Raw genomic sequence first — 13,812 nt, forward strand, 5'->3', positions numbered from 1 at the left:
CAGGCCGATTCACACGGTCTCTTTGTAAAGACTCATCCATCTCATTCCTTTTAATCCCTCCTCTTTTTATTTGCTCTGTATTTGTCTTTACAAACCTTAATTACCATGGATTTAATTTTTTCTTCTGGAGTCTTCTTGGGTTTTGCTATTATTTGCAGTGACATCCTTTTCTGTCCTTTTGTAGTCATTTCTGGATCAGGTAGGCATGGCTGCTAGCGGCATCCCCTTGAGCACCTGCTGAAAGAGCTGCAGCCAGCATGGTGTCACACATGGTAAAAAGATGAGAATTGCGATAGCATATAAGAGGAGAAATCGTATTCATTTAGCCCATAGCTGGCCAGTTAACTATGAAAATATGTCCCATTCCCATCCTTTCAACATTTGGACAGGTCCACGAGCTGACGTTATTTCCTTTGTTATTTGTTTGACCACTTTTCCGCTGTCATCTGCTTGCAAACAGCAGCTCGAGTCATTTAATTTCCCACAAACTCCTCCTTCTTCTGCCAACAGATAATCTAATACCATCCAATGTTGAAATACCGCTTTCCTCATTTAAGTGGGTTGCTCAGCAAAAAGGTCAAGCGCTGTGGCTGGCTGATTGGTAATTATTTCCGAGACAGCTTGTAACCTAATTATCTCCTTCAAATGATAAATGGGTTCCCAGGCATCTGGGATTAATTCCTTAGGTTTCCAAGGGGCTGGTCCATCGTGTTGGGTAACTTGTTCTGTTGGCCGTTCATCATTTCCCCGTTTTGGGGTGCTCCCTCCAGCCAGGGCTGCATCAGCTGACTGCTTTTCTCTAATTAAATCATCACAGATTTTGATTCCTAAGCGATTTCCCAGAACTTGTAGTAGCAAAAAGAACAACAGTCTACTAAATATACCATATCCCTGACCAGTTTGGAGGTAACCTGAGCTAAGCATGTTGGCCACAAATCCAATACTGTCCTTTCAAAGCCCGTGTTCCATTAGCAAAGGAACCTACCCATGGTCATCAATTGGTGGCTCAAAATACAGCAGGATTCCCGGGCCTAACGGTCCTCCAACAAGAGTTGCCCCACCATAAGGGTCCCAGCATTTGCATTTCCAAGCTCCCGCACAGGGTTCCCACCTACATTTACATCTGCAAGCTGCTTGGTTGGATTTGGAGCAGAACTCACTAAAAGGCTTTGAGTTCCAATCCGGTGTGGCCATTCCCACTGATAATCACAAACAACATGTCTTCTACTTGTGGAATTTTTGTGGGGACTGCTCAAAAACAGGTGGTCAAAAAAACCCCTTGTCCCTCCCCATTGCTTTACAGGCTTCCAAATATTTTTGGTAAGTGTGATAAGAACGCCTTACGCAGCTACTGTTAGTGAGCCGAACAGGTATTTGATTGCATTTGCCTTGATATTTGGAACAATTGGAAGGAGGGCAATTGGGGGTCCAAACCCAGTTGTTCAAGCCCAGAGGGAAAGTCAATTGACAATTGCCTTTTCCTACATAGACACGCCCTATCCTATTAGGCAATAAGTGCCTGTTGGAGAAGAATGAAGTGGCCGTGAACTTCCTTCTTTGGCCCCAAATCCCATCCCACTGTGGGCCCTCACATTGACCCACCATTTAGGTTCAGCTGGGCTAGCCAACTGTGGCCACTCTTCAGATCCTCCTGGCCTTCCACAGAGCCAGCAATTGCTAAGGTTAAAAACTTTTGCTACTTCTTCTCCTAAGGCTGCAAATTGATTCTCCCACTCCTGGCCTAAACTCAGCTGACCATATCAAAGTAGAATTAGTAAGGAAAATGTTTTAATAGTGTCATCTAATTAGCTAGTCTAATTTTCCCGTTGTCTTCTGCAGCACCTGTGGCAATTGAAGACACAGAAACCACTTAACGTAACAAAATGGCCACAAGTATTAGCCCCCAAGTGAGTGGAGATTCTAGAGGAGGGATGCCTTTACAGTCTATTTCAGCAGACGGTCTGAAGGTAGGACTGCGGGGCTTCTTCCGATGTCGAAGCACTGCCTACTGCTCCGGCCCACTCCTGCAGAGTGTCAGTCACGGCCTCCCGGCCTTCTCCTCCAGCTGAGATGTGCAAATCTCCGAGGCTTCAGAGACCTTGACCCGAGAGTGACGGGTTCACCTGTGTTCAGCTTACTTGACGGCTGTTTTCTGTCGTCAGTGACACTTGGAATGGGCCACGCCATTTCACCAGCACTGGCGCTTCTTTCTACTCCTTAATTAGGACTCAATCTCCTGGTTGGATGTTAAAAGCAGCAAAGTCCAAAGGCCGGGCTTGCGCCAGCTGAGTTTCCTGTTGAAGGGGTTTCACAAGAAGCAGGATCCTGGCCACAGATGGTTTTAAAAATGCATCACTTGCCTCTACCCCCCCCCCTGGGTGGAGAATTACCAGGAGGGCAATTGCAAACAACGATTGAAAGGGAGATAACTGAATCTCTCTTCTGGGTTGGGCCCTCATTCTCACCAAAGCCAATGTCCAAAGCCCTACCCATGGCATCTTGGTTTCTATTACCAGCTTCAAAAGGTGTTTATTTCTCTCTTCATTGTTTTCTACCCGAGCCGAGCTCTGGGGGTGCCAGGGCCTATGGAGGTTCCATTGTGTTCCTAAAGAAGCCAAAACCCCTTGAAGGATCTTTCCTGCAAAATGAGTTCCCCTATCTGAATCTATTGCTTCTACAATGCTGTATCTTGGAATGATTTGTTCCAAAAATGCCTTAAGAACTGATCCTGTCATTACTGAAGTAGTTGGAAATACTTCTGGCCACCTTGCTAGCTGACATACGATTACCAGAAGATATTAAGCCTTGCCACTTGGGGCATCTCCGGAAAATCCACCTGGCATCTTTGGAAGGGCCATGCAGCCCAAGGCCTCCCTCCTCTAGCAAGTTACTTTGTAACTTGGCTGTTGGCTTTAGCACAGATCAAGCAACCTTCAACAGCTCCTTTTGCCAGTCTAAAAAGACCCCCAGCAACATACATCATGAGATAGGCTTCTGCCAATCCTCAGGAAGTGCAAGAACTCTCTTAATGGAGTTGCTTTAATATTGGTAGGGCCAAAGGTTCTGGTATCTCTTGTTTGCCATCCCTTGGAAACCAATTCTTGCCTTTTTTCTCTGCCACACGACTTTTAACTGTATGTCAAACTGCTGCGGTAGAAAAGACAGCTTCCTGGGCAGTGATGGAGTCACGGGGAGCAAAGGGGGCATCTTGGAGAGTTCTGGCAGAAGTGTGGCTTTCTGAGTTTCTTCATCCACCAAAAAGGAGACAGAGGAGTCCTGTAACATTCTTCAACTCCAGGGAGAGGCCATGGGGCTTTTGCCATGGAGTCTCTCAAATGATTGCGGGATGCAGCTCCCTTCTGATGCTAAGTTCCTGGCAACAGCACCCTCTGAGGTACTCGGGAATTACAGACTTCCGGAACTGCCTACTCTATGCCCCCCTCTAATATGCACTCCCCTTTTGGAATGGAAAAGGAAGAAAACCAAACTATTCCTAATGCTAGGAAGTCTTTGCTGCCTTGCTCTAGGTTCAGGAATTTAGCAGGGCCTTGGCTGAGCAACAGTCTCTGTTGATTAGTAACAGTTTCTAGAACGAATACTTTCTTCTGTTACTTCCCCCCCTGTAAATTCCTAGCCTTGTCTAAGGAGAGATTCACACGGTCTCTTTGTAAAGACACATCTATCTTACTCCTTTCACGCCCACACCTTCCTTGCGGTGGAACGGCTCTCCCCGGCACAGCACCTGGCACAAAACCCCCGTATACGCACACACACACCTGCACTTACCCTGCACTCCACTGCACACACACACACACACACCTCCCGCATACTAACACCCCCTCCACATCCCCACCATGCTACTTGCAGTGGCCCCGCCCCTGCCATCCCCACCGGCTGGCAGCACCCACTCCTCGCATGCTTCCCCATGCCTTGCATTTCCTTGCTGCCCCCTCTGTAGCCTTCCCTCAACCTGCCTTTTCTCCCCTGCCTTGCACTGACTTGCTCACCCATCCCCCACCTGACTTCCTTTCACATTCGTCTAGGTCTGGCCTCACCTTTCCTTTTCCTTCTAGGACCCTCATTGCCTTGCCTCGCCTCGCAAAGCCACCACTTGCCTTGCCTTGCCCTTGAACCCCTCCCTTGCCTTGCATGACCTTGCTCACCCCTCCCCCACCTGGAATTCAACACCCCTTTTCAATGACATTTCTGGGCCTTGCCCTGCCCTTTCTGCTCCTCCGAGGAATCTCAAAGCTCTCAAGCATCTCCGGTGTTTCAGGATCCCATGAGAGGAAGACCAGGGGAGGACGCATGTTGCCACACTCATCTCTGTGGGCAGCCTTTGTCTGGGAGCAATCCTTGCATGTCTTGAACCTTGGAGGGGCAATTCACATTTTGCCCTTGAGCTCGGGGACCAGAAAGAGAGTTCTTTTGCATACAAGGGAAAGCAGGTAGCTCAAGTCTTTTAGGTACAGAGGAGAGATGACCCACGCGGGATCAAGGCCACACAGAGCACTTGGTCCTGGCCACTTTTGTGTACCAGCAGTCCTTGAATGTACTTCTCACCTGCCTTGCCTGGCCTTGCCTTGGCAACACAACACTTGCCTTGCCTTGCCCTGCTAGCCCTCTGGAGCCTTGCATTCCTTTGCACGGCCATGCCCAGCACATGACCTGCCTACTGTTTTCCTCCAGGGCCTTGGCTTGCTGAGCCCTTCCTGTTTCTGCCTGGCCTTCCCATCAGTGGCCCTTCCTTCCTACAGCCAGCCTTGCCTCTAACTTCTGGACCTTCTCTTGTCTACCACTCCATTTGCTTTCCCCTCACTGCTCTGGCCTTGCCTACCTCTCCCTTGACTTGCCCACAATTGCCTGCACTCGGTTTGCAGCGCCTTGCCTGCATGGAAGGCAAGGGAAAGAGTGGTAGGCCGGGCAAAGCAAAGCCAGCAAGTTGTAGGCAGTGCGAGGCAAGGCGGACGTAGGCAAAGGAAGCAGAGCAAGGGTACCTTAAGAAGAACTAGACAAGGCAAGGCCAAGAGACTCGGAGTGCCTTTCCTTGGGAAGGCAAGGACATAGTGCCAGTGTTGCTGGAGCAGATGTTAAGGTACTGTGGGGAGGAATAGTCCAGCAAGACATTTCTCTTCTGGCCCCTGTGCGTGTGGGGGCAATTGTTGGACATATTCAATACTGGAGGCGGATCAGTCGCTGGATGTGTTGTATTTTGGAGGAGGGGATGCCGTTTCTTTGGAGATGGGCTTGTAGTTGCTCTCTTTGGCAAGGAAGGCAGGTTTGGATGTGCACATCAGGTACTCCTAGGGATTTTAAAGGCTTTTCCCAACAGGCAGAGCTCTCTCTGGGTTCGAGCTGTTGAGCTGTCAGTGGGAATGCAAAGGCCAAGCTCTTAAGCTATTTGTCCTGGTGCCTTCAGTGTGTGAGCAGTCCCTGGTGCCGTTGCCTTTGGATCCTGACTCTGGGAGAGGGAAGGCTTAGGATGGTACCTAGAGCTGAGAAGGAGAGTGCTGAGAACAGCGTGTGTGCTGCTAGTTTGAGGGGTGCAGGTGAAGTTGTAGGCAGCAAGATCTTCCTCAGCTGGCACTGTTTTGAGCCCTGTTTTTGCCAGATGGTTTCAAGTTGGTGGGCGGAATCTGCGAGAGGGAAAAGATTTGTATGGGCCAAAGAGGTGTGGTGTAAAGAAGAGTGTGCTCTTGGAAGGGGAAGATGAGGGCAACCTTTTTGTCCTGACACCGTTGATTTGAGTGCAGGGCCGTTTGCAAGTTGCCTCTGTCTGCCCTTGGGGTGGTTTCGAGCTGGGCCAGGTGCTTGGCCTTCTTTTGCAAGTCTGCAGCGCCGTCGTGTGGTTGTTTCCATGAGCGCTGACAGTGCCCGGCAAAAAGCGCTTGGCTGGCGCGGCCCCAGTCGTGTGGAAGCAGTTGGTGGAAGAGCTCCGCTGTGCATCCTGCCTCTTGGAGACATAAAAGGATGTAACCCTGCGCGTAGCGGGGAAGCAAGACGAATCTTTTCATTGTTGGCTGAGCAGTTTCTAAGCGGCAAAAGTAAAGGCAGTTTCAGCACGGCCTCTTTCTTTCAGAACCTTTTCTGTGCCATCATGAACATGCTCAACATGCCACTCGCACCCGCTGAACTGCATCAAAGGCCCTGGAGATAGGCGCTTTCCTTCAAGCTCTCTGTAGCATCGTACCCTCCACCTCTGGCGGATCCCAAAGCCCTTCCAAACATCCAGCAGCTGCACGCAGAGAACAAGTGCTAAAACAAGGCGTTGGCCTTCCTAGTCCTTTTAAAGTCTGTGAAGTAGGCGAAACATTCCAGTGAGCAGCACTTTCCTTCGCAACTATATCTAGAGCATCATCACATTCTCTCCAAGTGGGTAAGTCCACCCTTGCAGCGCAGCGTTTGAAGCCACAGTTCGGACTGAGAGATAGGCCAGGTGAGAAAGCATTTCTTGACTATCCCTCTTCTCTGGAAGACTTGATACTCGCAGCGCAACCACGTCCACACACCTTCAGTGTGGCCAGGTTCAAGCAGCTAGAGCTCCCAGAGATGGGAGAGTCAGGAGAGAAGACGTTCCAAAAGTACCGTGTACTTACAGCAGCATTAAAACTGTGCACAGCAGTCTGCAGCACTGTAGACTGCGGCTTCTCCGACAGACGAGCCATCCCATTGTTGCCTCTCGCAGCCTGCTTGCTAGCTGCTCTCCTGAAGAAAAGAACTAGAAGAAAAAGCCAATGCTGGGCTGCACCTTCCCCTTGCCTTACGTAAAGCCACCTAAACTCCCCGCTGCACTCTCTACTTCCCCTCTCCTTGGAAGCGACCACTGTGTTTGCTGCATCTCGAAGCCTAAAGTTAAGCGCCAAAGTTTCCAAGGATGGTTGGAAGAAGGATAAGTAGTAGCACAAGGAAGTAGTTGTCGTTGAACTTCCTCCTTCTCAATGCTAACGTGAATTGGGCAGGCAGGCGAGTGCTAGCCACGCTCCTTTCTCAGTTTGTACGCTGCGGACACGAGTCCGGTGCTCTGCGCCTTCGTTCGGCCTCTTTAGTACCCATGTCGCTCTTTCATTCAGCCGGAGTCGAAGCGTCGTCTACTTCTCGCCCAGAGAGCACGGTGCCGGCAGCGAAATGCCCCAGCCGACTGCTTCTGCCGACACACGCCTGGTCTATGCACTTTCCCTCGCAGCGACATACAGCAGCACTTTCGGTCTTTCTTGTCGTCCAAATGTAAAGGGAAAGATTCTCTGCTATGTCCCGCCCAGAGAACAGTTTTAGGTCAACCAGCACGCCCAGAGCTTGCCCTCGACGCGTGGAAACTTGTGTTTGCACCACATTCAAGTGGCTGCCGTCTTTCCTTTACAGCCTGCAGAGCACCGTCAGACCGCCGTGCTCTCTGCACCTGCCTTCTCAGTTCTAAGTACTACCGCGCCTCTTACAGCCTTGCAGGAAGCAAAGACACGGGTAGTCATCTCGCAGAGAAGAACGTGGAAGGACGAAAGGATGATCTTCCTTTCTCCTGCTTCTTGCCTGAATTGTGGTGCTGTATTGAAAGTCTTGGCTAGCGAAAAGCTCATCCAGCAAGTGCCTCATTCCTGACGCATCTCGCTGAGCGAGAGTTTCACGAAGAGTTTAGACTCTGGAAACAGCAAGAAAATGATTGTACGTCGAGCTGAGGAAAATCCGTGCACAGCACACTGTGGATGCGTGCAGTGTTCGCGCTGAAGAGCGCCAAAACGCAAAGCCATCGCTGGGCTTCAGTTTTGTCCAGACCGCAGAAGGCAAAGAACGAAGCAACTGGGCACCGCGTTAACGTACTCAGTGGACCGAATTTCAAATGTCCAGCCAAAAGCTGCTTCATAAGCAGATTCAGCTGAGAATGCTCTGGCTGCTTCACAAAGTAAGGCGCAGCCGTTTCCATTCATCACACTACCTGGCCAGAAGCAGTATCCTACACCTTCAATGCTGCAGCGTCCATGCAGCTGGAGCACACGCAGTAGGACGCGTCCAGATAGACGGCGTTCTTCAAGTACCCCCCTCCTCCAAGCAGCCTTGAAACTGAGCACAACACACTGCGGCTCGGGAGCTTCCTTCTCAGATAGACGTGCCGTCACGTTATTCACTCTCGCAGCTCCGTTGCCCACTTGCAGCAGCTGCTACCAAAGCAAAATGCTCCAGAAGTAAAAAGCACTGCCGGGCTGCACTTTCCCTTGCCTCACGTAAAGCACCATAAACTGTCCGCTGTGCTCTGTATTTCCATTCTCCGCCGCATCTACCACTGTTATCTCTGCATCTCGAAGCATAAAGCTCGGCACAATTCCTCCCAGGGAACGCTGGAAGAGAAATAGGCAGCAGCACAAGTAGCTGCAAGTGGAACTTTCTGTTTTAAAACGCTAACGTGAATCCGGAAACAAGCGAGTGACAGCCAGGCTTCCTCTTGCAGCCTGTGCGATGCACACACCAGCTCGGTGCTCTGCCCTCATTCTTTAATGCTCTTCGTACCATGTCGCGCTTTCATTCTGCCGGAGTCGAAGCGTCGTCTACTTCTCGCCCAGAGAGCACGGTGCCAGCGGAGAAAGGCTCCAGAAAAACGCTCCAGGCTGCTGATTCTTCCCAAACACACCAGGGCTATGCACTTTCCTTCGCAGCGCTAAGTAGCATCACATTCTGTTTGCGTTGGAGCCGGAATGCAAAGGGAAAGATTCTCGGTTACGTCTCACTCAGCGCCCAGTTTTAGGTCACCAAGCTTACCCGGAGCTTACCCGCGACGCGTGGAAATTGGTATTTGCACCATATTCAAGTGGTAGCTTTCTTTCCTTTACAGCCTGCAGAGCGCCGTCAGATCGCGGTGCTCTCTGCACCTGCCTTCTCCCTTCCAAGTACCACCGCGCACCTTACAGCCTTGCAGGAAGCAAAGACGTGGAGAGATGTCTCGCAGAGAAGATCGTGCAAAGACGAAAAGATGTTCTTCTTTGCTTTTCCTCGTCGCCCAGATTGTGGTGCTCTACTGAAAGCGTGGGCTAACGAATGGCTAATCTAGCATGTGCTTCCCTTCTAATGCATTTCGCTGAGCGAGAGCTGAGGAAAATCCTTGCACTGTACACTATGGATGCGTGCAGTAGACACGCAGAAGAGCGGCACAGCTCATAACCATCGCACACTCCAGCCCAGAGCTCTGGGGCTGCGTTCTTCTCAATTTCCGGCGCTGGACAGAACTGAGACATTGAGCTTTGGCTCTCTTTAGTGTGTGTACTGCACGCATCCAGAGCGCGCTGTGCACAGATTCTCCTCAGCGCTACGTGCAAGCACAGACTTTCTGCTTCGCAGAGCCCAACTGTCCGCCGAAGCTCTCGCTCAGAGAAATGTGTCAGGAGAGAAGCACTTGCTGGATTAGCCTTACACTGGCCAACAGTTCCAAAGAAGCACCATAGTCTTCTTGCGAGAAAGGATAATAAAACACATGTATTGTCCCAGCAAAGTTCTCTGTGCTAGCCGAAGCCGAGAATCTTTCCCTTAAGATTAAGACCACAACGCAGACAGCATTTTGTGCTACTTAACGCTGAGAGGGATAGCCCAGGCGTGTTTCGGCAGAGGCAGAAGCCCGGAGCGTTTCTCTGCCGGCACCGTGCTCTCAGGCGAGAAGTAGACGACGCTTCGACTCCGGCTGAATGAAAAGCGCGACATGGTACGAAGAGCATACGAATGAGGGCGCAGAGCACCGAGCTGGTGTGCGCATCGCACAGGCTGCAAGAAGAAGCGTGGCTGCCGCTCGCTTCTTTGCGGATTCACGTTAGCAGTTGAAAACAAAAGTTCCACTTGCAGCTACTTGTGCTGCTACCTATTTCTCTTCCAGCTTTCCCTGGGAAGAATTGTGCTGCGAGAGTGAATAACGTGACGGCACGTCTATCTGAGAAGGAAGCTCCCGAGCCGCAGTGTGTTGTGCTCAGTTTCAAGGCTGCTTGGAGAAGGGGGTACTTGAAGACCGCCTTCTATCTCGACGCGTCCTACTGCGTGTGCTCCAGCTGCATGGACGCTGCAGCATTGAAGGTGTAAGAAACTTCTTCTGGCCTGATAGTGTGATAGAGTGCAACGGCTACGCCTTACTTTGTGAACCAGCCAGAGCATTCTCAGCTGAATCTGCTTATGAAGCAGCTTTTGGCTGGACATTTGAAATTCGGTCCACTGAGTACGTTAACGCGGTGCCCAGCTGCTTCGTTCTTCGCCTTCTGCCGTCTGGACAGAACTGAAGCCCAGCGATGGCTTTGAGTTTTGCCGCTCTTCAGCATGTGTACTGCACGCATCCGCAGTGTGCTGTGCAAGGATTTTCCTCAGCTCTCCCTCAGCGAAATGCATCAGGTGAGAAACACTTGCTGGATTAGCCTTTCGCTGGCCATGGCTTTCAGTACAGCACCACAATCTGGGCGACGAGGAGGAGCAAAGAAGAACATCTTTTCGTCTTTGCACGTTCTTCTCTGCGAGACGACTATCCGCGTCATTGCTTCCTGCAAGGCTATATTCTGCGCAGTGGTACTTGAAAGGGAGAAGGCAGGTGCAGAGAGCACCGCGATCTGACGGCGCTCTGCAGGCTGTAAAGGAAAGAGGGCTGCCACTGGAATGTGTGCAAACACAAGTTTCCACGAGTCGCGGGCAAGCTCTGGGCGTGCTTGTTGACCTAAAACTGTTCTCTGTGCCCGACATTGCTGAGAATCTTTCCCTTTACATTTGGACGACAAGAAAAGACCGAAAGTGCTGCTGTATGTCGCTGCGAGAAAAGTGCATAGCCCTGGTGTGTTTCGGAAGGGCAGTCGGCTGGGGCATTTCTCTTCCGGCACCGTGCTCTCCGGGCGAGAAGTAGACGACGCTTCGACTCCGGCTGAATGAAAAGCGCGACATGGTACGAAGAGCATACGAATGAGGGCGCAGAGCACCGAGCTGGTGTGCGCATCGCACAGGCTGCAAGAAGAAGCGTGGCTGCCGCTCGCTTCTTTGCGGATTCACGTTAGCAGTTGAAAACAAAAGTTCCACTTGCAGCTACTTGTGCTGCTACCTATTTCTCTTCCAGCTTTCCCTGGGAAGAATTGTGCCGAGCTTTATGCTTCGAGATGCAGAGATGACAGTGGTAGATGCAGCGGAGAATGGAAATAAAGAGTGCAGCGGACAGTTTACAGTGCTTTACGTGAGGCAAAGGAAAAGGTTTGCTCAGCAGTGCTTTTTACTTCTGGAGCATTTTGCTTTGGTAGCACCTGCTGCAAGTGGGCAACGGAGCTGCGAGAGTGAATAACGTGACGGCACGTCTATCTGAGAAGGAAGCTCCCGAGCCGCAGTGTGTTGTGCTCAGTTTCAAGGCTGCTTGGAGGAGGGGGGTACTTGAAGAACGCCGTCTATCTGGACGCGTCCTACTGCGTGTGCTCCAGCTGCATGGACTCTGCAGCATTGAAGGTGTAGGATACTGCTTCTGGCCAGGTAGTGTGATGAATGGAAACGGCTGCGCCTTACTTTGTGAAGCAGGCAGAGCATTCTCAGCTGAATCTGCTTATGAAGCAGCTTTTGGCTGGACATTTGAAATTCGGTCCACTGAGTACGTTAACGCGGTGCCCAGCTGCTTCGTTCTTCGCCTTCTGCCGTCTGGACAGAACTGAAGCCCAGCGATGGCTTTGAGTTTTGCCGCTCTTCAGCATGTGTACTGCACGCATCCGCAGTGTGCTGTGCAAGGATTTTCCTCAGCTCTCCCTCAGCGAAATGCATCAGGTGAGAAACACTTGCTGGATTAGCCTTTCGCTGGCCATGGCTTTCAGTACAGCACCACAATCTGGGCGACGAGGAGGAGCAAAGAAGAACATCTTTTCGTCTTTGCACGTTCTTCTCTGCGAGACGACTATCCGCGTCATTGCTTCCTGCAAGGCTATATTCTGCGCAGTGGTACTTGAAAGGGAGAAGGCAGGTGCAGAGAGCACCGCGATCTGACGGCGCTCTGCAGGCTGTAAAGGAAAGAGGGCTGCCACTGGAATGTGTGCAAACACAAGTTTCCACGAGTCGCGGGCAAGCTCTGGGCGTGCTTGTTGACCTAAAACTGTTCTCTGTGCCCGACATTGCTGAGAATCTTTCCCTTTACATTTGGACGACAAGAAAAGACCGAAAGTGCTGCTGTATGTCGCTGCGAGAAAAGTGCATAGCCCTGGTGTGTTTCGGAAGGGCAGTCGGCTGGGGCATTTCTCTTCCGGCACCGTGCTCTCCGGGCGAGAAGTAGACGACGCTTCGACTCCGGCTGAATGAAAAGCGCGACATGGTACGAAGAGCATACGAATGAGGGCGCAGAGCACCGAGCTGGTGTGCGCATCGCACAGGCTGCAAGAAGAAGCGTGGCTGCCGCTCGCTTCTTTGCGGATTCACGTTAGCAGTTGAAAACAAAAGTTCCACTTGCAGCTACTTGTGCTGCTACCTATTTCTCTTCCAGCTTTCCCTGGGAAGAATTGTGCCGAGCTTTATGCTTCGAGATGCAGAGATGACAGTGGTAGATGCAGCGGAGAATGGAAATAAAGAGTGCAGCGGACAGTTTACAGTGCTTTACGTGAGGCAAAGGAAAAGGTTTGCTCAGCAGTGCTTTTTACTTCTGGAGCATTTTGCTTTGGTAGCACCTGCTGCTAGTGGGCAACGGAGCTGCGAGAGTGAATAACGTGACGGCACGTCTATCTGAGAAGGAAGCTCCCGAGCCGCAGTGTGTTGTGCTCAGTTTCAAGGCTGCTTGGAGGAGGGGGGTACTTGAAGAACGCCGTCTATCTGGACGCGTCCTACTGCGTGTGCTCCAGCTGCATGGACTCTGCAGCATTGAAGGTGTAGGATACTGCTTCTGGCCAGGTAGTGTGATGAATGGAAACGGCTGCGCCTTACTTTGTGAAGCAGCCAGAGCATTCTCAGCTGAATCTGCTTATGAAGCAGCTTTTGGCTGGACATTTGAAATTCGGTCCACTGAGTACGTTAACGCGGTGCCCAGCTGCTTCGTTCTTCGCCTTCTGCCGTCTGGACAGAACTGAAGCCCAGCGATGGCTTTGAGTTTTGCCGCTCTTCAGCATGTGTACTGCACGCATCCGCAGTGTGCTGTGCAAGGATTTTCCTCAGCTCTCCCTCAGCGAAATGCATCAGGTGAGAAACACTTGCTGGATTAGCCTTTCGCTGGCCATGGCTTTCAGTACAGCACCACAATCTGGGCGACGAGGAGGAGCAAAGAAGAACATCTTTTCGTCTTTGCACGTTCTTCTCTGCGAGACGACTATCCGCGTCATTGCTTCCTGCAAGGCTATATTCTGCGCAGTGGTACTTGAAAGGGAGAAGGCAGGTGCAGAGAGCACCGCGATCTGACGGCGCTCTGCAGGCTGTAAAGGAAAGAGGGCTGCCACTGGAATGTGTGCAAACACAAGTTTCCACGAGTCGCGGGCAAGCTCTGGGCGTGCTTGTTGACCTAAAACTGTTCTCTGTGCCCGACATTGCTGAGAATCTTTCCCTTTACATTTGGACGACAAGAAAAGACCGAAAGTGCTGCTGTATGTCGCTGCGAGAAAAGTGCATAGCCCTGGTGTGTTTCGGAAGGGCAGTCGGCTGGGGCATTTCTCTTCCGGCACCGTGCTCTCCGGGCGAGAAGTAGACGACGCTTCGACTCCGGCTGAATGAAAAGCGCGACATGGTACGAAGAGCATACGAATGAGGGCGCAGAGCACCGAGCTGGTGTGCGCATCGCACAGGCTGCAAGAAGAAGCGTGGCTGCCGCTCGCTTCTTTGCGGATTCACGTTAGCAGTTGAAAACAAAAGTTCCACTTGCAGCTA

Source organism: Aphelocoma coerulescens, unplaced genomic scaffold, assembly GCF_041296385.1.
Source record: "Aphelocoma coerulescens isolate FSJ_1873_10779 unplaced genomic scaffold, UR_Acoe_1.0 HiC_scaffold_99, whole genome shotgun sequence".
Classification (NCBI taxonomy): domain Eukaryota; kingdom Metazoa; phylum Chordata; class Aves; order Passeriformes; family Corvidae; genus Aphelocoma; species Aphelocoma coerulescens.